Source organism: Rhincodon typus, chromosome 19, assembly GCF_021869965.1.
Source record: "Rhincodon typus isolate 14 chromosome 19, sRhiTyp1.1, whole genome shotgun sequence".
NCBI lineage: Eukaryota > Metazoa > Chordata > Chondrichthyes > Orectolobiformes > Rhincodontidae > Rhincodon > Rhincodon typus.
In genome coordinates this window covers 6,702,543-6,728,439 of record NC_063350.1, presented here as the reverse complement: position 1 = coordinate 6,728,439, position 25,897 = coordinate 6,702,543, and positions in this window count along the sequence as shown.

Sequence of the window (25,897 nt, the reverse complement as noted above, 5' to 3'; positions counted from 1 at the left end):
CACGCCAGGCTGAGAGATCACCGTGCCAAGATCATCACTCCAGGCCGAGAATTGGCCACGCTGGGCCACTGAGAAATCAGTACGTTGGGCTGAGAGATCGCCACGCCAGGCCACTGAGAGATTTCCACACCAGGCCGAGAGGCCACGACACCGGGCTGAGAGCCTGCTACACTGGGTCAGAAGTCTGCTGCACCAGTGAGGGAGTCCGTGGCTGCGAGAAGGGAGAAGAAAGGAAAAAAAACATACCAAAGTTGTAAACTAATTGTGCTGTAATTACACACTGTCACCAGCAGTGGGATTATAGTATATTTGTTTTAGACCTTCCAGTTTTTCTAGACTCTAACCAGAACTGCTCATCCACTTCCCAAACTGCATGAACTAATTGGTGCCTTTAACTATCTCTCACTATGAAGATGACATCCACGCAGGGTGTAAGCTGGGCATTCAAGTGGCTGAACATGTATACTAATTGTCAATCTACAGACCATTGGGCTTGCAGTGTGGCATGTCCCACAAGGTAGCACAGATTTGCTTCCATTTCTTTCTTTCTCGGCTGTCAAACTGCCTCATCATTAAGGCATTTGGACACAGGGTGTAATACAACTTCATTAATTTAGTAACTGCGCCAGACCAGAAGTGTTTGGCTAAGATTCTGAAGAGGTTATTTGAAGCTGAGTATGTTTCAACTTAGGTATATCAAAGCAATCAGATAATTTATCCTGGGAATTGAAGTCACAGTTAAATTAAGCCTATAGAGGTAATGGAGGAGGGGTTTCTCTGGTGTGAAAACTGTACAAAGATTGCAATGGGGATCTTTAAAGGAGTCTTTTGGGAATAATGCCTTTATATTTTTACTGTGTGTTTCAAAGTCTTTAAATTAGTCATATATAATATAAACAGTTTGGTTAATAAACTTCTGTTTTATTGTTAAAACTAAACCTGCAACATTGCAAGCTTATGTTTCCATGAGACACCACCTTGTTAAAAATAGGGTATATTTTGCTTATTTTCTATCTAGGGTCTGACTTGTCCAATAATAACATCAGGTGGGATCAGAACGCTATCCATTCGCTAAGCAAACGCAATGCAACTGAAACCCAAATTTCCTCAATAAATGTAGGATTTCCACTGAATCAATTCCCATAAAAATTGTGGATTGATGAACTTTGGGGCACATTTATAGTGATTGAGGGATTCTTTAACTGCCACATCACTCTGCTAATATTTTGCATTGATTAATGACATTTCATTAGAGGAAGTGCATATTTTTTAAAAATTGTAAGTTCTTGTAATTTTTTGAATTATTTACAAATTACAGAGCAATGAGAAACATTGTCCTATTTTGGAAAAACAATCTATCCAGCTCCTTTGTTATGTCTGAGATTCAACAGCTTCCAGTAAGAGTCTGTGTCCCTTGAGCACTTACAGGAGAAAAAGTCTTGTTGCATCAGACTTTAAGATATTGAGCCAAATCCTGTTGGAAAAAGCAACAGTCTGTTAATGACACGCACTTCAATTAACGTACAAATCAGTCAGCAAGCTGGGAAAGTAAGGAGATACATCAGAAATTGCAAGAAATTATTATTCATTTTGCACTGTTTTGCTGTTTGCTTTGTACAAACCACCTCTCCAGGTTATTTTTAATTCATTCAATTTTAATTCTTTGGATATGCATATAATTGCTACTTAAATGCATAGTTCAAACACCTTATTGTCAAAGCATTATTAAAGTCATTAATCTTTCTGGTCCAAAAGGAATAATTTACAAACCATTAAGCCTCGTCCCTGCAAGTAGCAAATTGTTGTTACAGAGTTCAAAGTACAATTCATTTTAAAAACAGTCTTAGAGCTATACAGCCTAGACACGGAGCCTTTGGTCCAACTCGTCCATGCTGACCAGATATCCTAAATTAATCTAGTCCCACTAACCAGTATTTGGCCCATATCTCTCCTAACCCTTCCTATCCATGTACCCATCTAGATGCCTTTTAAATGTTGTAATTGTACCAGCCTCCACCACTACCACTGGCAGCCCATTCCATACATGCACAACCAACATATTTACTTTTCCTGTGTGTTTCTTTTTTCTCCCAAATTTTTTTAATCAAATCCTTCTTTTCCCTCTATTTATTTCCATTTCTCAAACCATGTAGACTCTGATGCATCTCTCTTTCTGTTGTCTGTGTTGTGAAACAGCTACTAGCAGCTTGGGCCTGGACTAGTGCTGTCACCAATTATCCTTTCTACACTCAGTCAGTTGGCTTATTTTATCATCCTTGGTTGTGGATGAACCATGAATGAGCCTTAACAAGAAGAGGCACTTTCCCTAACAACAAGCTATAGCTTAATATATGATAGCAATAGGTATAAGTTACATTGACTAGTTAGACATAATTACTTAGGCCTGGAGCCAGTGATGATCTGTCTGACACCATCTGGATCTCAGACGAGCTCATCTTTTCCCTGTCCAAGACTGCATGACATTATCAGATTGAATGAAGACTAACGTAGTTTCCAACATTACGCTTTTCAGAACCACTACCCGATAGCAACATCTCCCACCTCCAAACTTTTTTCATAATTCTTCCAGAAAATGTCATCTTCAGACTTGGAAGGTTTTGGTAAGTCTTTGGTACGAAGACAGTTGACCTTGATTCTGATCTTTCTCCACTGGAGGTTCTTTTAGCTCTTGGATGAGCTTCATGGACGATATCACTCTTTCTAATCTGGGCACTTGGTCTATTAGATTATCTGGAGGAGCTTTAACCCCTGGTATCCCTTCAGAGAGGAGCTGTTCCCTGCTAACTCAGATTGTTGCCTCATAATGTCATCAGGGAATCTTTAATCTTAGAAATGTCCATCATGGAAGATGGCTGCTCTGTTAAAATAAATGCTTTATTCCTAAAGCATCTGAGATTTTCAGACCAGGCAATTCCTTCTTTTTTACTGTGTCTTGAATCTGACTTAAATGAATTTGTACACAGCTCACCTCCATTCTTTTCAAGCAAGTCTTTATAATGAATGAATGAACGATATTATTGTCACGTGTATTTCACAGTAAAAAAACACGGCAAAATACAGTGAAATGCTTTCACTGTTGTCACAATCTAGCATAACTTTGAATTGTTTAAGAATAAGAAAATAAAAAAAAGCTTAAAGACGGGCCATCAGTCTTGAGCCAGCTCATCATCAGTGATGCTTACGCTGCTATCTCTCCTCGACTGCCTCACTGCCCTCTACACCAGGCCCAGCCCAACCAACATTGAAGTCATCAGTCTTCAGGTGCCATCTTTTGCCACTGCGCTGATTCTCTTCCACCACCAGCATTACCACCGTCCGCACCCAAACCCACTGTTAGACTCATATATCTCTCGCTGCTGGTGCACCTCGTCGACATTGCTGTGGTGCCCCTCTGCCTTCACTTCGCTGCCAGCAGCGCCAGACCCTACCAACAACGATGCTGCCAATCCTCAGGCGCCATCTTTTGGCGGTCAGCCTAACTTTCCGATGTCACCTCCGCCGATGTAGCAGCCTCTGAGTCTGATGCCAGATCTGGGGACCTGGGTTCAAGTCCCACCCTGGCAGCTCGTGGCATTTGTATTCAATAAATACCTATAACTAAATAAAGCTATCCTAATGATGACCATATAACTACTGTTGAGTGTGAAAAAAAAACATCTGGTTCACTAATGTACTTTAGGAAATGAAATCTGCCGTCTTTACCTAGTCTGGCCTACCTGTGACTCGAGACCCACAGCAATGTAATAATTAATTCTTAACTGTCCTCTGAACAATTAAGGTAATAAGTGTTTACCAAGCCAGTGAAACCCATGAAAGTCCCATGAAAGAAATAAGAAAGACTTTGTATGATCTGGGCTGGTTGCCTATTTTAGAAACCTTTGCTGGTTTTGTGATTGCAATTCTGTCTCACCCTCTCTTCCCGGTGAACAGCTGCAGAAATTTTCTACTCTACCTGCTCCCTCATTGAGTGCATTTCAGTCTTCTCTATCTTTGAAGAATAATATCCAGTGTCTCGGAATGATTAGACTATTAGTTACTAGCCAAGGTCATTCATACTTGATTTCTCAGCAGCAGTTGTGATGGGGATGGTAATCCTTTCTCCATCAGAGTTGAATGAGAATTCAGCGAGGCTACAATCTTGCTTTGTCTCTCAATGTTGAAGATCATAGACTTGACAACATACATTTTGCTCAACCAATTCATTGAGAACAGTGGGTATCACTGTCTGGCACACAATTTATTGCCCATCCCTAATTGTTTTTAAACTGATTGGCTGGCCATGCCATTTTAAAGGGCAGTTCAGAGACAACCACATTGCTTTGAGTCTGGGTTCACATGAAGACCAGACCCGATATGTAAGGTGGATTTCTTTCTCTAAGGAAGCTGTACTCATCCAGATGAGTGGGGGAGTATTCCATCACATTCCTGACTTGTGCCTTGTAGATGGTGGACAGGCTTTAGAGAGTCAGGAGGAGAGTTACTCACTGCAGAATTCCCAGCCTCCAACCTGCTCTTGAAGCCTGATGTTTATATGGTGAGTCCAGTTCAGTTTCTGGTGAATAGTAACCCCCCAGGATGTTGATAGTGGGAGATTCAATGAGAGTGATGCTAATGAGTATCAAGAAGAGATGGTTAGACTCTCTTTTGTTGGAGATCGTCCTTACCATTATGTGACGTGAATGTTGTTTGCCACTTGTCAGCCCAAACCTGGATATTGTCCAGATCTTGCTGCATTTGGACGTGGAGTGCTTTTATAGCAGTTTGCTGTTCAAATGGACTCCTGAACAAATATGTTTTGTCTGCTTTGAGCTAATCCTCTTTGCAAGTCCTCAGGCTCCACCTTACCTCTAACTTATTGACACGTCTGTGTTAGCCAACAGCTGATTGGCAGAATTAGACCAACTCAAAGCAAAATAAACTCCTTAAAACACTGTTCCTTCTGAAAGATCTCCCCATTGGCCCAATCCACAGCCCTGAGCAGTTGATTGAAAGTCACAAGAGATTGTGCTCTGAGGTGAGGGGAGAGGCAATCAATTAGAGTTTCCTACAGCTTTGCAGAATAGATCCATTGTTCTCCAGCCTTACTTCGAAGCGGGATCCTAGTTAATAAAAGTATTCCAAAAATAATGTGAGGCATGAGTTTGGAAAAGCGTGCCACCAATTTTAAATCAACATGTGAAAGGCTCAGAACATACTTAGAAAGACTGTACTTGTGCTTTGATTTTTTTTTATTGCTACCCCCTTCTGGAATTCTCCAAAGCGTCACGTACTCGTGTTGTTTAATTCCAGGTCCTTTGACTTACTTTCTAATTGATCCCCTTACCTCAAAGAAGCCAGGCTGACAATGCAGGTGCAGACTTTCCCCTTGATTATTCAACTCGGGAGATCAGTGGAAGGATTCCAGGTGGCAACCATTAACCAAATTACTTAGTTAGTAGCAAACTTCTGTGTCTTTAGGTTATAAAAGGGAGAAGTGTGGAACAGCCAAGTGTTCTGGCCAATATCTACCACCTGGACTCTGCTGCTACAATCAAGCAGAAACAGCTCGATAATTCTTACCAGTTGATTAGTGAGGCAAGGCCGTGAAACAAACTGAGGAAATTAGCAAACCCCTTTCCTCTGAGCTGAGGTTCGCACAATCCTCATCCCAAGGAGAACACTTCAAAAGCTCAACATCTGAACTTGCTCTTCCATTGCTGATTCTCAAACTGTTGTGAGTTTTGCTCTATCAGTTGAGATAATCTAACTCAGCAGACCCCTCTGGTGTCGAGAGAGGGGTGAATGTTGGCCAGCCCCCATTTCACTCTTTGAAATAATGTAGCTGCTCTTTTTATGAGAGGACAGGCAGGGTCTCAGTTTAACAGCTCATCAAAAGACTGCCTTTCTTGGTACTGCATTGGGATAGTTTATATACAGTGGGAGTGGGACATCAACCAACAACTTCCTGCTACAGAATTGAAGTCAGCATTGAGTGGCAACTGATGCCTAAAGAAAGGGGGTAAAGAATTCTGGCATGTTTTGGTCAATTGAACAGGTAAAAATGATTATAGGATGGTGAAGGTAATAGATATTAATGGAATGCTTTGCCTTCAACTCAACTATCTCTCAACCATGCTTGTCTTTACATGTTTCTATAATCTTTCCACGAGTTGAGTATTGCTGTCAAGGCCAGAATGATGTGCTTGTTTCTGCTCTTTGTTGAGAAGCTGGTGGTGGAACTGCCTTCATGAACCACTGCAGTCCATGTGCAGTAGGTAGACCCACAGTGCTGTTAGGGAGGGAGTTCCAGAATTTTGACTCGGTGATAATGAAGGAAGAGCAAGAGGCTTGGAGGAGATTTTTGTGGGGAATGGTGTTCCCATGCATCTGCTGCCTGTGTCTTTTCAGGAGGCAGTGGCCACAAGTTTGGAAGTTGTTGAGTGAGGTACCTTGATAATGTTCTCCAGTTCATCTTGATGGTATATGCTGATGTCGCTGTGCATCATTGGTGGAGTGGGAGAGCCTGACACCCCAACCATCACATGGAATGTTTAAGTGAGCTGCCTTCTCCTAGATGGTATCAAGCGTTGAGTGTTGTTGGCACTGCACTCCTTTAATAAAACAGAGAATATTCTATCACACTCCTGTCTTGTAGATGATAACAGGCTTTGGGAGACAGGAGCTGAGTTATTACTATAGAAATCCTAGCCTTTGACCAGCTCTTGTAGCCTCAGTATGGCTAGTTCAGTTATTTGCTCAATAACTCTAGGGTGTTAATAGTGGGAGGTTCAATGGTGGTTATGTCATTGAACATAGAAAATAGGAACAAGAGTAGGCCATTCAGCCCTTCAAGATTACGCTCATTCAATGTGATTATGGCTGCTCATACCATATCCAGTTTCCACATTCTGTCCAAACCCTTGGATCCCTTTAGCCCTAAAAGCTATATCTAATTCCTTCATGAAAACATTCAATATTTTTGCCCCACTGCTTTCTGTGGCAAAGAAATCTATAGGCTCACTTTTTTTTTGGGGGGTGGGGAGTGGGGAGTAACGAAACTTTTCCTCATCTCAGTTCTAACTATACTACATCATATCGTGAGACTGCAACACCCGGTTCTGAACTCCCTGGTCATCGGGAACATCTTACCTGAAGAGGAGGAAAGTTAGACTTTGCAGTTGTTGGAGATGGTTACTGACTGTGTTACAATCTCAGACAATATCCTCAATAGTCTCAGAGCCTTTAACTTTTCAAAGAATTCAAATATCCATGTATTTATTAAAAGAATGAAGCCACAAGATTCATTGTTTAAATCAAAAGAATTTTACTATGGAAAACAAGTCAAAGAAACATGAATACTAACAAATACACTTCATTTTATGGAGTCTAAGTACAGTGAATTCCTTTATGTATAATCAAAATCTAACTCTTTAAATCATATTTCTGTTCATTGGGCTTGTATCCCAAATAAACTCAAGTTGCATATTTATCATAAGTTAGAAGATTAACATCTTTGTTCGAGTACTTTTTTTTGGAGAATCATAAGTATTGTGATTTCTTAAGTCTTCCACTTGCGTCTGGCAAATTTACCTGTTCAACTCCCCTCCAAACAACCCACAATTGCAAATTTCCTGTTTAGAGGTATCTCCATCAAGTTTAACAGAAGTTACTTCAGGCCAGAACTCCCTTGGTTCTAAGACAACACACTAGGCCAGGCAGCATCAGAGGAGCAGGAAAGTTAACATTTCAGGTCAGGACCCTTCTTCAGAAATGGGGAGTGGGAAATAAATAGAGAGTGGGGGGCTGGGGAATGTAGGTGATAGGTGGGTGCAGGTAGGCAGTGGTGGGGATTGGTCAGTGAAGTGGGAGGAGCGGCCTCTCATCCCCACCTCCTTGGCCTGACACAACCTGCCCATCTTCTCTCCCACCTATCCGCCCCTCCCACCACTGACCAATCCCCACCACTGCCTACCTGCACCCTCCTATCACCATCCCACCTACCTTCCCCAGCCCCACCCCTCCTCTCTCTATTTATTTCCCAGCTTCCTTCCCCTGCCCCTATTTCTGAAGAAGGTCCCTGACCCGAAATGTCAGCTTTCTGACTCCTCTGATGCTGCCTGGCCTGCTGTGTTCCTCCAGCTCCACATTGTGTTATCTCTGACTCCAGCATCGGCAGTTCTTACTATCTCTCTTGGTTCTAATACTCTTCTTCTCTGGAGTTTTCTATCTGTGACTTTTTTCTCTCCCCTTGGTTAAATGAAAAGTTCAACTTTTTGTTATGAAGTTCTTCAGTTGACAAGATTTTAAGCTCTTTTAATTGGCACGTGTAATTTGTTTGATTTTGATTGACTTAATGTTCTTTGTATTGTAAACTGAGTCGATGATTCACACTTACACTGAGAATAATGGGCTCCTTGGAGTTATTCAGGATGACAATCCATTTAACAGATTAAAATGGCTAACACACAAAAATAATTGACATCAGGTTAATGAGCTGTCAGCTGTGGCTTGGTTGTTAGCTCTCTTGCCACAAGGTCACCGCTTCCAGTCCCACGTCAGGACTTGAGTAGGTTAAAAACTACAACTGACAATCTGATGGAATACTATATAGTCAGACGTGTCACCTTTAGGTGAGACATTTCAGAGTGAGTTTATTGAGGTGAATGTAAAAGATTCCATTGGCACTATATTGCAGAGGAGTGCATGAATATATCCCGGTGTCCTGGCCAATATTTACATTGCATACCCAGATTATCACAGGGGTCGCACGGCGGCTCAGTGGTTAGCACTGCTGCTTCACAGCGCCAGCACCCCAGGTTCAATTTCACACTCGGGTGAATGTCTGTGTGGAGTTTGCATATTCTCCTTGTGTCTGCATGGATTTGCTCTGATTTCCTTTCACAGTCCAAATATATGCAAGTTAGGTAGATTAGCCATGGGAAATACAGGGATAAGGTAAGGAGGTATGGGTCTGGGTGGGATGCTCTTCAGCAGGTCAGTGTGGACTTGATGGGCCAAATGGCCTGCTTCCACACTGTAGGGTTTGTACGATCTGATCATTTTCACATTGTTAACTACATGCTCAAGAAGAAGTGTTGGCAGAATATAGACACTAATCTCTCTTGCCAACTCGAATGAAGCAGGATGTCATCTAATTAAAGATTTGTCTGACCTATGTATGTGTCAAAACCCAGGACTCCCCTCCCTCAAAGCCCTATGGGTTTAGTTACACCCCAAGGACTGCAATGTCTTGAGAAGGCAACTCACCACCACCTTCTCTGGGGCAATTAGAGATGGGCAATAAATGCTGGCCCAGCCAATGATGATGACATCCTGTGAAAGAACAGACAATATGCCTAGCGTGAGCTACAGGCAATGTTCTGATCCTGGGATGTGATGGTGATAAATAAGGCCAGCTAGAAACAATTGCAAGGGACAGCCTAAACAAATTAAAGATGGTTTAAGTAACAGTTAAAAATAATTTCATGGAGATACAATCCTAGGCAGTGATCTGAGATAAAAAAATTGTTGCTCAGATTTTGGAATCATATACTAATGGAATTGGATTTTCAAATGTTCACTGTTTTCAAAGATGATCTAGTTAAGAACATTAAGTACGGTGCATCTCAACAACATCACACCCTGTCAATCCTTACTGAAAACAGTTAACCTTAGAAAAAATAACAAATGGAGTGAATATTGCCTTCAGTACTCAAATTCCTATATCTCCTCACCACTTACTATCTCTAAAACCTCCACTAGCCCAACAATGCTCAGAAATGGCCACTCTTCTCAAATTCCAGATTTCCAAACATACCTCGATTGCCGATGCTCCAAAATTGGCAGCTATGCATTCACATCATCAGCCTTAAGCTCTGACATTTTCAGGGCTGTAGGAAAAGAGCATGAACTAATTAGAGATAGTGGGAACTGCCAATGCTGGAGAATCTGAGATAACAAGGTGTAGAGCTGGATGAACACAGCAGGCCAAGCAGCATCAGAGGAGCAGGGCAGGAAAGCTAACGTTTCGGGTCTGGACCGAAAGGGTTTCTGAAGAAGGGTCCAGATCCGAAATGTCAACTTTCCTGCTCCTATGATGTTGCTTGGCCTGCTGTGTTCATCCAGCTCTACACCTTGTGAACTAATCAAAGAGCTGGCACAGGCACAATGGGCCAAATGGGCTCCCTCTATGTTGTCCCAGTCTGCAAATTCCGAGGAAAGCTCCCAAAACATTAAATCTGTTTTTCTTCACAGATGCTGTCAGCCCTGCTGAGCTATTGCAGCAACTTCTGTTTTTGTTCCTGCAAATTCCAGTGTAGTCTTCACTACATGTTAGCTTTGTTGTTGTAATTTGAGTCACTAGTTGATCAAAAATGTAATTTGCAAAGGGATTTAGCAAAGGTATTAGGAATGGTATTCATGAAACTATTGTCAAATGTTGTAAAATCTATCCGGTTCACTAGTGTCCTTAGGGAAGGAAATCTGGCACCCTTACCTGGTTTGGCCCACATGTGACTCCAGACCCATAGCAATGCAGTTGACTGTTAATTGCCCTCTGAAAAGACCTAGGAAGCCACTGACTTTAAGGGCAATTAGGGATGGGCAACAAATGCTGGTCTTGCCAATAACAGGGAAATGAAGGTGAGCCCTTTGCTGAGGACTAACCACTCAGCCTCAGTGAGGGAGTGGGACAGGGGGATGGGGCTGGGGCTGGGTGTAGATCTGGAGCTGGGAGCGAGAGTGTGGGTGTGTACACTGGAGTGGTCACTGGGTGAAAGGGGAAGTAACATGGTCATTGATGATGTCGACAGTCACATGGTCTCCCACATGGGTGGAAGCGGCAGTCACATGGTCTTCGACATTGGCGAAAGGAACAAGGAATGTTCCACGTACCCCGCAAAGAGACAGGTGTAACTGGGGCCCATGCAGGTGCCCATGGCCACCCCCTTTATCTGAAGAAAGTGAGAGGAGTTAAAAGAGAAGTTGGTCAGTGTGAGGATGAGCTCGGTCAGGTTGAGAAGGGTGGTGGTTTATGGGGTCTGTTCAGGCCTCTTTTCCAAGAAACAGCAGAGAGCCCTGAGACCATCCTGGTGGGAGATGGACGTATTAAGATTTTTCCTTTGATTCCTCCCACTTCCTACAAACCAAAGGGGTAGCTATGGGCACCCGCATGGGCCCAAGCCATGCCTGCCCTTTTATAGGATCCATGGAACAGTCTAACCTGTCCATCTTCCTATTCACCTATCCACTCCACTTTTCCTACTGACCAATCGCTGTAACCCCTTACCTGCATCCACCTATCACCACCCCACCTACTTTTTCCCAGCCCCACCCTATTTATTTCTGGGATCCCCTCTCTGTGCCCAGACCTGATGAAGGGTTTCAGCCCAAAATGTTAATTTTCTTCCTCCTGCTATCTGATCTGCTGAGCTTTTCCAGCTCAACGTTTATTGACTCTGGCTTCCAGCACCTGCACTCTTTATTGTCTCCTACTCCAGCTGCCTCCCACAACTCTCTTTCCGGTATATCAATGACATCTTCAGTGCTGCTTCCCTCTCTCATCCGGAATTGGAAAAGTTATCAAATTCTCTTCCAATTTCCGCCCTGCCCTCACCTTCACCTCGTCCATTTCTGACTCCTCCCTTCCCTTCCTTGACATCTGTTTCCATTTCTGGGGATAGGATTGTCACCAATATCCATTACAAACCCACTGACTCCCACAGCTACTTGGACTATACATCCTCACACCCTGTTTCCTGTAAAGACTTCTATTCTCTCAGTTCCTCCGTCTCTGTCGCATCTGTTCTGATGATGCCAACTTCAACAAGGGAGCCTCCAAAGTTTCTACCTTCTTTGTCAACTGAGGATTCCCCAACACCATTGTTGACAGGGCTTCCAGCTGGGTCTGACACATCTCCTGCACTTTGGACCTCACCTCATCTCTTCTCTCCCACAATAAAGCTAGGGTTTCCCTTGTCCTTACCTAGCATCCCACCAGCATCTACATGCAGAGGATCATCAGACGCCATTTCCGCCACCTCCTGCGAGATGCCACCACCAGACACATATTCCCCTACCCTGTCTTTTCTGCCTTCCGTGGGCACCGTTCCCTCCAGGACATCATGGTCCACTCCTCTTTCACTCCCAACACCTTCCCAAAGCCCTACGGCACCTTCCCCTGCAATTGCAGAAGGTGTAACACCTGTGTGTTTACTTCCTCCTCAGTAGCCAATGGCCCAAACACACCTCCCAGGCGAAGCAGAGCTTTAACTGCACTTCACTCAATCTAGTCTACTGCATTCACTGCTCACAATGTGGTCCCCTCTGCATTGGGGAAAAAAAAGCTTAGACTGGGTGACTGCTTTGCAGAACACCCACGTTCTGTCCACAAAAAGGATCTAAAGCAGCAACTTTCCTGCTCCTCTGATGCTGCCTGGCCTGCTGTGTTCCTCCAGCTCCACACTGTGTTATCTCCAATCTTCCAGTTGCCTGCCACTTCAACACACCATGTTCCCTGGCCAACATCTCTGTCTCAGGTTTGCTGCAGTGCTCCAGTGAAGCTGTGCACAACCTAGAAGAGCAGTATCTCATTTTCCGCTTGGAGACCCTGCAGCCTTCTGAACTCATCATCCAGTTCAATAATTTTAGGGCTTAAACACCTTTCCCTATGCTTTCCCCAACTCCCACACACAAGGCCTTGTCATCACATGGTCTGCTACCAAACACTACATTGTCAGTCACTAATACTTAGTCACAATAGTCTCTATTAACAACTATTCATTCTCCCAGACTGACGTTTAACCACTGTTTTGTCTGTCCAACTGTTTTTCTCTCTCTGAGTTCTATCTCTACCTATTGTTTACTCTCCCCCTTGTACCCCCCCTCTACCTTCTACAAAAGCACCAATCTTTTCCAAGCTACCATCAGTTCTGAGAAAGGGTCACAGGACCAGAAACGTTAACTGATTTCTCTTCACAAATGCTGCCAGACCTGCTGAGCTTTTCCAGGAATTTCTATTTTTGTTTCAGATTTCCAGCATCTGCAATTCTTTCAGTTTTTCATCCTGAACTTTATCCTTTTTACCTTCAAGGATTAAAACATCTTGATGTTTTAACTAATTCTGCACCTTTTAAGGAATAAATTTCATTTTCCAATAGATCAATAATTTTGTGTTTATTAAAGATTAATATGAATGATTAATAATGATTCTGCATCCTTTTTATTTTTAAGTCTGGTCTAGAGAAAGAATACGATTGTTCATATCAGGGACTGAGTAAAATAAAACAAATTGATTTTCTGCGTTTCATTTTCTATGTTTCTAACCTATAGCATGTGGGACAACAGAAACATCTTCCCATCTCAGTCATAACAATTAACATCAAGTAAAATATTGGTTAATCGCTTTTGGGAGGCCTTCTAAACAAGCTGAGGTCAACAAACCAACAAAGAGTAGGTGGGGTCTTTGTGAGAAATGCTGATTGGACATGATCCCTAGTATTTAGTTTGTTGAGGGAATGAGTAATGTTTGAAGAAAGGCCGCTTTGTTGAGAATTTGGTAAGTTTGTTAGAGTACATGTGTTTTTGAAGAAAGTGCATTACCTGAACATTTGATCAATCTCTCATTCCTGTCAAAAAAAACCCGCTAAGAACATTCCCAGAAAAGTGTGAAAGCAATGGTTGGTGCCAAATGGCATTTTGCAGTAGGCCTCGTTACTCAGTTGAGCTGATGTCAAATTGTATCTCAAGGGGAGAAGGCTGGCAGGAAAATTAACCTTGGTACTAAAGCCTGGCAGCACCAGTGCATCAGCCTATTTGAAAGCTCCAATTATGATGAAAAGATTGCTTCTGTAAATAAAGTTCTACTGAAGTATGGGCCACTGGAAGTGGCAGTGGGGGTGTGGGGTATAGGGGTTTGTAGGGAAGTTGGGAGGGATAGTGGGCAGCTCTGAAATTCTTTAATGTTTCTTCCAGTTGCTTCCACCCACCTGCAAAATATTGAGTTGGCAGTCAAATCCTTTTGGCTTCCCATCACTCCACCTTGCTCCAACTGCTGTCCAAATACGGCCAAAATTTCAGTCATGGCTTTGGGAAAAAGGGAGCCTCTCTCAGAGTTGATTACACGTTCCTGGAAAGGAAGGCGCACCGAATATTCCAGAAATTATACTCCTAATGCATGGGCGGTTAATATAAAGTGAGGCATGCTCGTTGCCAGGGCCAACTAGGGCAATTTGGAAACTTTTCATGCTTGAACCATGTAGCGACTTCAGCAATTTCGGTAAGATCTATTGGAGCGTTTCGTTTCTTTATAATAGCTTTATCTACAATTGTCCTGGACCATGAGGGGAAAACCCATTGGGGATATTTATTTGTGGTGACCACAATGAATAGCTGTAAAGTTTGAGTCTGACATTCCCAAAAGGTTTTCCTATTTACACAATTATACTGGAAGAAGATGGTAGAGGCAGAACCCCACATGACATTTACGATGAATTTTGATGAGCCTTTCCAATGCCAAGGCATTCAAGGCTATGGGCCAACTGTTGGGAAATGGGATTAGAATAGTTTATGGCTGTTTTTGACTGGCATGGACATGATGGGCCAAAGGGCCTTATTCTGTGCTGTAGACCTCTATGACTCTGTAAGGAATAACTGAATGGAAGGAAAAATACAGAGCAAGTCAGCTAAGGAGAAAGATGTGGGTTTTAGATTTTAATTCCATCCTGACTTAAAAGATTTACAAGTGTGTCACCAGAACGAAGAGGTTGAAACTATCAGGAAACCTGAACAGACTGAGGATCTTGTTCTCTGGAAATGAGAAAGTTAACAGATGTCCCTATGTTGCAAATCGATAAGATAGACACAGAGGAGATGTCTGTACTTACGATGAAGAACAAAACTCAAGGTCATTGGCATAAAACAGCCACAAATAAATCCAATAGGATATTTAGGAGAAATGTCTTCATTCAAAAAAATGTGGAATTTGCTATTATAGGGAGTGGTTCAGGTGAATAATATAGCTACATTTGAGAAGAAGCTAAATAAATACAAGGAGAAAGGACTGGAAGGATATGCTGGGAGGGTGAGATGAAGTACGGAAGTGAGGAGGTACAAGTGGAAGTTAAGCACTGGTGTAGAATATTTGGTTCAAATGCTTGTTTCTGTGCTGTGAATATTTGTAATGCTATGCTACAGAGAATAAGAGCACAGCTGTAACACTCTGCTCCATTAGATTACTTCATGTTTGAACCTTTTATAAAGGATGTCCATTCCTTATGGAAGTTTCAAGAAAGCTTTCAGAAAACAAAGAAAAATCAGGTATGGCTTCAACAAACAGCCACTCCCAGTGGCACCAATGATGAGAAGCAGAAAGATTTCATAAATAAAGAATATTCTTCGGATGTGGGTGTCGTTGATAAGCTCAACACTTATTATCTGTCTTTACCCTCCCCTGGGGATGGTGTTCGGCTGTTCTATGCTCATATACACAAGTCTGATCTTTGCTCACTTGATTCAGCCTGGGCATTGAGTTGGGGTATGAGAAAGTGGAGATTCTGCTAAAGGAAGCCAGAGCCCGGTTAAAGATAAGTGCGGACGTTTTGTGACTGTGGAAATAATGCCAATCTCTTGTAAATAAACCTGCTTCATATGTATACACTAACGACACCTCTGCATTGCTCTGAGATAGAATACACAGCAGAACATTCAGAAGGTAATAATAAAGTCACCATAGTCTGACTCCCTCACTAGAGAGAGGTACATGACTGGAGGTGGTTTAACCTGAGGGTCCTCAGGCAAGGGGAGAGGTTGAGAAAGAGAGTCCTTCATGGTAAGCTCAACTAGAGCTGGAATTGAACCCACACTATTGCCATGATTGCAAATCAGCCAAATGAGCTATCGAATCCCCACTGAAGGTAATACAACTGAATGGTTTGCTACAGCACTTTTGATAGCAGTTGAGAATCAATCATATTGGTGAGGGTCCAGTGTCAGATATAGACCCAATGTGAAAACCTGAGAAAGGGTCACTGGACCCCAAACGTTAACTCTGATTCTTTTCTTCACAGATGCTACCAGACCTGCTGAGCTTTTCTAGCAACTTCTGTTTTTGTTGTAGAGGTGCCAGTGTTGGACTGGGGTGGCAGAATTTCTTTCCCAAAAGAAAGTCAGTAAAACAGTTATCTTTTTCCTGACAATCTGTGTGCCAGTTTTACCTGATATTCCAGAATGTATGAACTGATGTCAGATTTCCACAGTGATCTGGGAACTCCCGTTCTCAGAATTATCAGGGGAGGCGATGGCCTGGTGGTATTATCGCTGGACTGCTAATCCAGAGATCTAAGTAACATTCTGGGCACATGGGTTCAAATCCCACCGTGGCAGATGGTGGGATTTGAATTCAATAAAATATCTGGAATTAACAAACTGATGATGACCATGAATCCATTGTTGATTGTTGGAAAAACCCATCTGGTTCACTAATGTCCTTTAGGGAAGGGAACTGCCATCCTTACCTGGTCTGGCCTCCATGTGACTCCAGACCCGCAGCAATGTGGTTGACTCTTAACTGCCCTCTGGGCAATTAGGGGTGTGCAATAAATGCTGCCTGGCCAGCGACGCGTAATGAATAAAGGGGAAAAAAAAACTCTCCCCCTGTTGAACCTGTGCTGGCATACTTAAGAAACTTGTAGAATTCTCTCAGCGTGTTCCAATGGCCTAACACAGCTGCTCTGCTGAAATGATGAGTTTTTGAAACTCCACAAAGGAACCCCATAAATAATAATACTTTTTCAGATGAAAAGTAACACTCAAAAAAGTTGTACAGAAAAGCGAAACAGATGGAGGTGATCTATGGTTAATTACTTAGCTGTAATGATGCTTTCCCACTGTGCTACAGCAGTCACAATCTGTGCTTCCCTCACAAGCTCTCTAATAGAAATGAGGCTGACTGCAGAAGATGCCCCAAGGGCTAATAAGGAAGAAAATCTGAATAAAATGTAAGAAAAGTAAGGAAGGGGAAATACAGAACGTTTTTCAATTACTCGGAAGGTCAAATGTTTCTGACAAGAGGTTGAGGCCTAAATGACTTTCTCAACTGAATTCTCAAGAGCTCACGCTCACAAAGTTACCCTGTACAAAATGATTACTCACTACACCGGGCAGGAGAATATTGATATGTTTCAGTTCCTTTTCCCCACTCAGCACTGAGCTGGTTAAAGTTGGGATAGGTTTCATGTTCTTGGCCTCCATTGGGGTCGGGAGTGGTAAAGGTGAGAGAATGGTGACTGTTAGTAGTCAGGCTGGTATACAGGGTGAGGCAGAATCATAGAATCCCTACAATGTGGAAACAGGCCATTCGGCCCAACAAGTCCACATCGCCGCTCCGAACAGCTTCCCACCCAGACCCATTCCCCTAATTTCCCATGTCTAACCCACCTAACCCAAACATCCCTGGGCACTACAGGCAACTTAGCATGGCCAGTCCACCTAGCCTGCACATCGTTGGACTGTGGGAGGAAACCGGAGCACCTGGAGGAAACCCACGCAGACACGGGGAGAACGTGCAAACTCCACACAGACAGTCGCCCGAGGGTGGGATCGAACCCGGGTCCCTGGTGCTGTGAGGCTGGGTTAACCGCTGGATTAAGGAAGATGGCTCCATGGAGTACGTCAACAGAAACAGCCCCAAATACGATTGCAAAATATGGTGGGAAATTGGAAATGAAAACGGGGGGTGATAGATTTGTTCAGCAGGTCTGGCAACATCTGTGGAGAAAGAAACCAAGTTGACATTTCAGATCATCGAATCCCTACAGTGTGGAAGCAGGCCATTTGGCCAATTGAGCTCACAGCAATCCTCCAAAGCACATCCAGCCAGACCCACTCCCTATCCTTTCATGCTGCATTTCCCATGGCTAATCCACCTAACCTACACATCCCTGGACACTCTGTGGAATTCCCTGCCCAGTGAAGTAGTTGAGGCTTCCTCATTGAATGTTTTTAAAGCTAAGATAGACAAACTTTTTGAACAGTAAAGGAATTAAGGGTTACGGTAAGAGGGTGGGTAAGTGGAGCTGAGGCCATGAATAGATCAGCTGTGATCTTATTGAATGACAGAGCAGACTTGAAGGGCCAGATGGCCTACCCCTGGTTCTTATGTTCTACCAGCAATTGAGCATGGCCAGTCCACCTAACCTGCTCAGCTTTAGACTGTGGGGGGAAACTGGAGCACCCCCTGCACAGACACAGGGGAGAATGTGCAGACTCCACGCAGTCACTCTGAGGTGAGTATTGAACATGTGTCTCTGAGGCTATGTGGCAGTAGTGCTAACCACTGAGCCACCAGGCCTTCTATCAGAAAGTGAAAATATTTTAAGACATAACAGCGTTTACAGGTACCATTGGGTCTTTGTCCATGCCAACATTTTTCTTAGTTTATTCTCCGGGCAGGGGCATCACTGGAAGTCTGACTTTATTGCCAATGCGAATTGCCCTTGTATGGTTTGCTGGATCTCTTGAGAGGCCAGATAAGAGACGATCCTGTTGGTGTGGGACTGGAGTCACATACAAGTCCCCGTGAGGCAAACAAAGTGAGTTTTCTTTCAGCACACGACCGAACAAGTTGGATTTTTGCAACAGTCAATAGCTTCAGCGTCACTTTCACTGAAACTAGCTTTTTAATGCCAGGTCCAAATTAGGATTTGAACTCAAGTTCATTTGCTTATTCCTGCTGTACATCCATATCTTTAAAGTGGATGTTAGATATCACCTGTTCTGGCTGGTCTTATCAGCCATTGTTCATCAAACAACAAAAAAAACTTTAAATTTACTGTCAGACTAATAAGAGTGATATTTGTGCCCTGTGAAATGCCAAGAATGGTCTATTGCAAACAATAACTTACATTTATATAGCGCCATCAACAAAAAAAGTCCCATAATGCTTCAAACATACAATGATGAAACAAAATGCGAGAACAAGATTTTCACACAGCGAGTAGATAGGGTTTGGAATGCACTGAGACATTCATGGGGGCATTGCTTGGTTATTTGGATAGAAATACTTTGCAGGGGTAAGGGGAAAAGGCAGTAAATTGGCCCCTTGGGAATGGAACAAGAACAGGCATGATGGGCCAAATGGCATCTTTCTATGCTGTAACAATTCTGTGATTCCAAAAATTTGACACAAAGCCATTTAGGAAACTATCAGAACAAATGACCAAAATGCTGGTGAGAAATGGTCCTAAATGATGGAAGAGAGGGAACTCTCCCTTTGCCTTTGATTTATAAAACACCTTTCACAACATTCCAAAGCACTTCACAGACATTAACATATAATGTGTGTTGTAATGTAGGAAACTCACAGACTATTTGCATACAGCAAGCTCCCATAGAATCTAATTTCTTCTACTAATGGCGGTAAGTAATACCCTGGACACCAGGAATGGTCTCACTGCTCTCCATCGAAAGGGTGCCAATGTGATTCAATTTTTTAAATGCCTGCTGAGAGGGCGAACTGGGTTTTTATTTTCACATCATCTGAAAGGTAGCAGTATGGCACCATGGTATCAGACTGGATTTTGGTGCTCATCCTTTAGAAGGAAGCTGAAACCTTTTAATTAAGCTCAGCAGGTCTGGCAGCATCTGAGGAAGGGTCACCGGACCCGAAACATTAACTCTGTTTTTTCCTTCACAGATGCTGCCAGACCTGCTGAGCTTTTCCAGCAACTTTGTTTTTGTTCCTGATTTACAGCATCCGCAGTTCTTTTGGTTTTTACCTCTTAGTTAAGAGCCAGTGATGCTACCCGTTGAGTCACTGCGGGTAGGTGGAGAGGCTAAGGGAAGGGATATGAACACTAACATTGGTACTTATACCGACTGTTCTGTAGTGGAGGACAGATGTTCAAATGCACTCATGACCAATACAATTCCTTTTCACACTGTTGACTCCTAACCAGAAAAGAAATAAAACACTATTGTCAGACATGTATCAGTTCTGGCACCATCCTCAATTTCTCTGGTCATCTGGAAGTCAGCAGACAAATATTTTCCTTATAGCAGCCTTTGCTAGGGGACACTGTTTAAAAATGAGGGGTCTCCTGTTCAAGGTGGTGATGATGAGAAATAGTTTCTCGAGTCCTGAATCACTGGGATTCTGTTTTTTGGAGAACAGGGGAGGCTGGTACATTGGTAAATTGAGGCTGCATTAGACATAGTTTTGATCTACAAGTAGGAGATAGGCGGGAACGTGAGTGAAGCTTACAATCCAACCAGCCCTGATTCCATTGAATAGCACAGCATGCTTAAGGAACCAGATGACCTACCCCTGCTTCTCTTTCTTAAGTTTTCGCTGTTTCTCCAGCCTTCCTGTTGTCCGTGTTGAGATGACATTGTGGATTTAGGAGGAAGGCGCTGCCAACTTGGGATTTATTCAGTACATTAGTCACTGGGAAGAACAAATAGTTTCCAAATTATCCAACTCAACCTGGACAATGGAAGCGGTATGTAGTTGAGATCCGTTAAGACATTCACGTCCATATTTTTCTATGTTTGATGTTTGTGCATAATCAGGTCTGTGTTGAACAAGTTCAATAAAAATTCTAATAAATGTGAGGCAACAATAAAAACCTGTTATGTTTCCAGCTCCTGAAGCAATATTCTTTGCCTTGATGTGATTTCATTGTTCTCAAGACCATCTGCATTCGATTTGCTGGTTTTGAGGAGAGCAGCATGTGATGCTGGCGTTGGGCCAGCTTCCAAAACCATCTTCAAACACGACTCGAGTTTCACATCTGTGAATGTTCAGCGTGCAGAGCCCTCTCTGCCTCCTGCACCCACACCCACCAACACCCCTTCCCCTGCCACGCCACCATCACACTTCCCAGTGGCATATGCACGGAGGAGCTATTAGTGAGGGCTTGGCATGGAGGGGGGGTGAGAGGTGGGGTAGGGGTGGAGGGAATGTGGGAATGGGTAGCAGTATTGGCACAGCCAAAATTTCCATCAATCTGAGCTGTAGTAAACTTGAACACACTCTCTCTGTAAGTCTTAAATCTCTTTCAAGTGTCTGAACTATCATATGGCTCAGTAAGAGGGGTCTGTCAGGATTGGGTTTGGGGTTTTGAAAGGAGGTAAAGATAAAAATAGCTCCATTCAGACATAAAGGGAGGTTGTCCAATACCTGTCAGCTGGTTTCTTAAAGAATGGAGGTAGATGTATGTGGGTTTTACACAACCAATGGCCCACTGCCATATTACAGCTGGAAGATGTTTTGTAGAGACGTTGTGTGATTTGTAAAGGAGTCTTCCACTTTACTTTTTTACAAGACACATTTGTACAACTGTCATCCAAACGTTACACATGAGACAAGTGTTTCCCACCTCCCTCACCACCAGCGCAGATTGCCTGCACCCAGCTATCAGGAGTTAACAACGTACAGGAGCTCACTTCAGAATCGCTCAAAAACTAGATGGTGAGCACCTCTTCCAATTTCACCTGCTGGCTGCTCTACAGCGTGTACTGGATCCCGGGCTGAATCATGGCATTTTATCCCAATTCGGATTGTCAGTGATAATCTTTGAGTGGGTTACGTATCTCTTTGAACACTCTCTTGGTGGTGACATGTGAGAGGATTACTGTTTCAGCAAACCTCTCTATTTCTGCAGCTTGTCTTTTTTTCCAGCTCAGACTGAGCATGCAACAAGCTTTCTTGTGTCATAGAATATAGAGCATTGAACAATACAGCACAGGAACAGGCCCTTCAGCCCACCATGTCTGTGCCAACCATGATGTCATTCTAAACTAATCCCATTTGCCTGCACATGGTCCATATATCCCTCTATTCCCTGCCTGTTCATGTGTCTGTTTCAATGCCTCTTAAACTTTATTATCATATCTGCTTCTACCACCTTCCCTGGCAGTACGTTCCAGGCACTTACCACCCTCTGTGTCAAAACCTTTCTTGCACATCTCCTTTAATCTTTCCCCCTCTCACATTAAACCTATGTTTCTAGTACTTGACATTTCCACCCTGGGAAAAAGACCCTGATTATCCACCCTATCCATGCCTCTTGTCATTTTATTGACTTCTATCAGGTCACCCATCTGCCTCCAGCGCTCTACTGAAAACAACCCAAGTGTGTCCAACCTCTCCTGATAGCTATTACACTCCAATCCAGGCAACATCCTGATAACCTTCCTTTGCACCCTTTCCAAATCCTCCACATCCTTCCTATTGTGTGGCAACCAGCACTGCACACAATACTCCAAATGTGGACTAACTGAAGTATTATACAGCTGTGATATGACTTGCAAAATTTTATACACAATGCCCTGAATGATGAAGGCAAGCATGCCATATGCCTTCTTTATCAGCTTGTCCACTTGTGTTGGCCCTTTCAGAGAGCTATGGACCTGGACCCCAAGATCCCTCTGTATATCAATGCTCCTAAGCGCCCTGCAATTTACAGTATACCTTCCTGTTGCATTTAACCTCCCAAAACGCATCAACTCACTCTTGTTCGGACTAAACTTCATCTGTCATTTCTCCGCCCAACTCTCCAACTCATCTATATCCTGCTGTATCCTTTGACAACTTCTTCACTATCAACAACTCCACCAATTTTCATGTTGTCTGCAAACTTATTAATCAGATCACCTGTTTTCATCCAAATTGTTTATATATGTTACAAACAACACAAGTCCCAGCACTGATCCTTGCAGAACACCACCGGTCACAGAGCTCCAGCCAGAAAACCACCCCTTCACAACTACCCTCTGTCCTCTATGGCCAAGCCAATTTTGTATCCAAAATACCAACTCACTGTGGATGCCATGTAACTTAACGTTCTGGATCAACCTACTATGTGGGACCCTGTCAAATGTCGTTTGACACCAAGTCATATGGCATGCTCTCTTCACTTGGTGGCAAATCCAACACTGGCATATGTAAAAAGTAACCCTTCGGAAGTCTTCACAAGTCTAGCTCTACATCCATTGCCACAGAACTGACATTCGCTAACATTAAACTTCAGTCGTCTAAGGTTTTAGAGTAGATTTGTAGCTCGGGTTTTGGATGTTGGATGCTGGACACCAGTAAGATACTACATGCTCTGACACACTCATCACGCTACCTTACATCAGGAACACATCTGAACTGACCACAAGACTCCTACGACCTCTAGGCATCAGAGTAGCACACAAACCCACATCAACCCTACGACAACTGCTCACCCGAACCAAAGACCATGGACAGGACCAATGTCATATACAAGATTCCCTGCAGAGACTGTGACAAACACTACATCGGGCAAACAGGAAGGAAATTAACAACAAGGGTACACGAACATCAATTGGCTACAAAAAGGCATGACCAATACTCACTCATCTCTATCCACATGGATAAGGAGAACCACCAGTTTGATTGGGACAACACCAAGATCCTGAAACAAGCAAAGCAGAGATAAGCACGGGAATTCCTAGAGTCCTTGTTCTCCACCAAGAAGAATATCAACAAACACATAGAGCTAGCCCCTATATATACCCCACTACAAAGGAAAACCGGAAGTGAGGTAATCCAGCTCAACAGACACTAGAGTTTAAATACCAGGAGGGAAAACACAACGGCGCTTCATCAGAGGCTGCATTGATGATGTTACCCAGCATGGTAATGAAACGTCTGCGGAAAAACAATGAACCAGCTCAGCGAGCCAACCAACTACAACAACCTTCAATTGTTCCGTACAAATGATCTGATCTGATTCACTAAGGGAATGCTGCAGTGCCAGAAGCACAGTCTTTTGTCAAGACAATAACTGAGGCCTTGCCTTCCGCCTCTGTTGGATGTAAAATATCCCACAGTACTATTTTGAAATTGGACAGTGGAGTTCACCCTGATGTTGAGTTCATTTGGTCTTCCAGCAAATACTTACCCCTCAACCATCCTCACTGGTGCAGATTTCTGGTCACTATCTTGTCGGTGTTTGTGGGATCTTGCTATGCCCAAATTAGCTGCTACATTTCCTACATCACATCAGTGACAGCATTCCAAAAATTGCAACCTTGCTTTAAAAATGCTTTCCACGTTCCTGAGAAAGTGAAAGTTGTTTTGTGGACAGATTGAAGAAGCTAGGGTTGTTCTCCTTGGTCTTAAAAGGACATGAATGAGAGGGAATGGATTTAAAGTGATATGCAAAGGAAACACATTTGAAAAAAATTATGAAAAGAAAACACTTCTTGCACAGTGAATAGTTAGAGTTTGAAATGCATCGCCTGGAAATGTGGTAGAGGCAGATTCAACTGATGCATTAAGCGGGGGGTATTGGATGATTATTTGGATAGAGATGATGTACAGGGATATGGGGAAAAGGCAGGAGATTGGCACTGGGTAATAGAACCAGGCATGATGGGCTGAATAGCCTCCTTTTGTGCCATAACAATTCTGTGATCCTGTTGTATAAAAGATTGTTCCTCTTCCCATCTCTCTCATTCTTCTTCATTGAGAGAAATAATATATTGGAATAGGAATGATTTATGAAGCTATAGGGAAGGGGAAAAGAATTAATGGAAGAGCACTCTCCAAGAGTTGGCACAAGTATGATGGGCTGAATGGATTGAGACAATTCGCATTAAAGTAGCAACTTTAACATAGAAAAACATCACAAAGCAGTTTTAAGCATTTTATTACATAGGAGCCACTTATAGATAGTCATAGAATCACAGCACAGAAGCAGACCCTTTGGCCCAATTCTTCCAAGCCGACCAAGTTTCTCAAACTAAACTAATCCCATTTGCCTGTGTTTCACCCATATCCCTCTAAACCATTCTCATTCATGTAGCTGTCCAAACGTCTTCTAAATGTTGTCACTGAACCTGCATCTACCATTTCCTCTGGCAGCTCATTCCATACACGCACCACTCTCTGAGTAAAAAACTTACCCCGTGGGTCCTTTTAAATTTTTCCCCTCTCATCTTAAACCTATGCCCTGGGGGAAAAAAAACACCTTTGCTATTCACCTTATCTATGCCCCTCATGATTTTACAATAATAGGACAGATGGATCAAAAACTTGGTCAGAGAAATACATTTTAAGGAATGTCTTTCAGAAGGAGAAAGAGATGGAGAGGCTTTAGAAAGCAATTTCAGGTTTTGACCTGGGCAGTTCAAGGCACAGTTAATAAGGAGAAATACATCAAGGAGTTAGTTGACAATGTTTACTCATAGGCACATCTCCATAGTTTATCAAAGCCAACTCAGCTCATTTGTTAATGCCTTGTAACATACTCCAGAACTTGCTATTCCTTGTAATACTTCCTGACTTAAAACTATTTGCAGCACTCGAAGCTTAGGGATTTATTTTGTTTGCCATTGGGTGCGGCACAGTGGATGTTAACTCAAAAGGCAGATCACATTCTCAAACTGGACGACTTGAATAGCAGTGATTTATGCTGCTCAAGGTGAAGGGGAAAATATCATAGTCTGTACATAAATGCATCGAGGCTGTTGTGTTCCCTACATTAGCCAGGAATGTAAATCCCACTTGGAAGCTGCCATCCACTTTTTGCCAGAAGCCAATCATATCTAAGGAATCTGACTGTGAGTAGGATCTGCCTGTTTCTCTGCCCAGTCCTGACCCTTCCTAAACTTCAACCCAACTACCTCAGGGATCTGCATCAAGTGACAACATCTTATCATTTGAGAAACTGCTTTAATGTAAAGAGAATCCCCAAGGCATTTAAATGTACAATCACGTTTAGGTTTAGATGTACAGAAAGTGGGAGCCAGGCCAGGAAGGGAGAGATGAGAAGGAGCTGCCAAGGGGCTTAATCAAAGACAGCCTCAGAGGACGAGCAAAAAATATTGAGGTCTGGAAATTTACGGAGAATTTTCTGGAGACGAGAGTCCA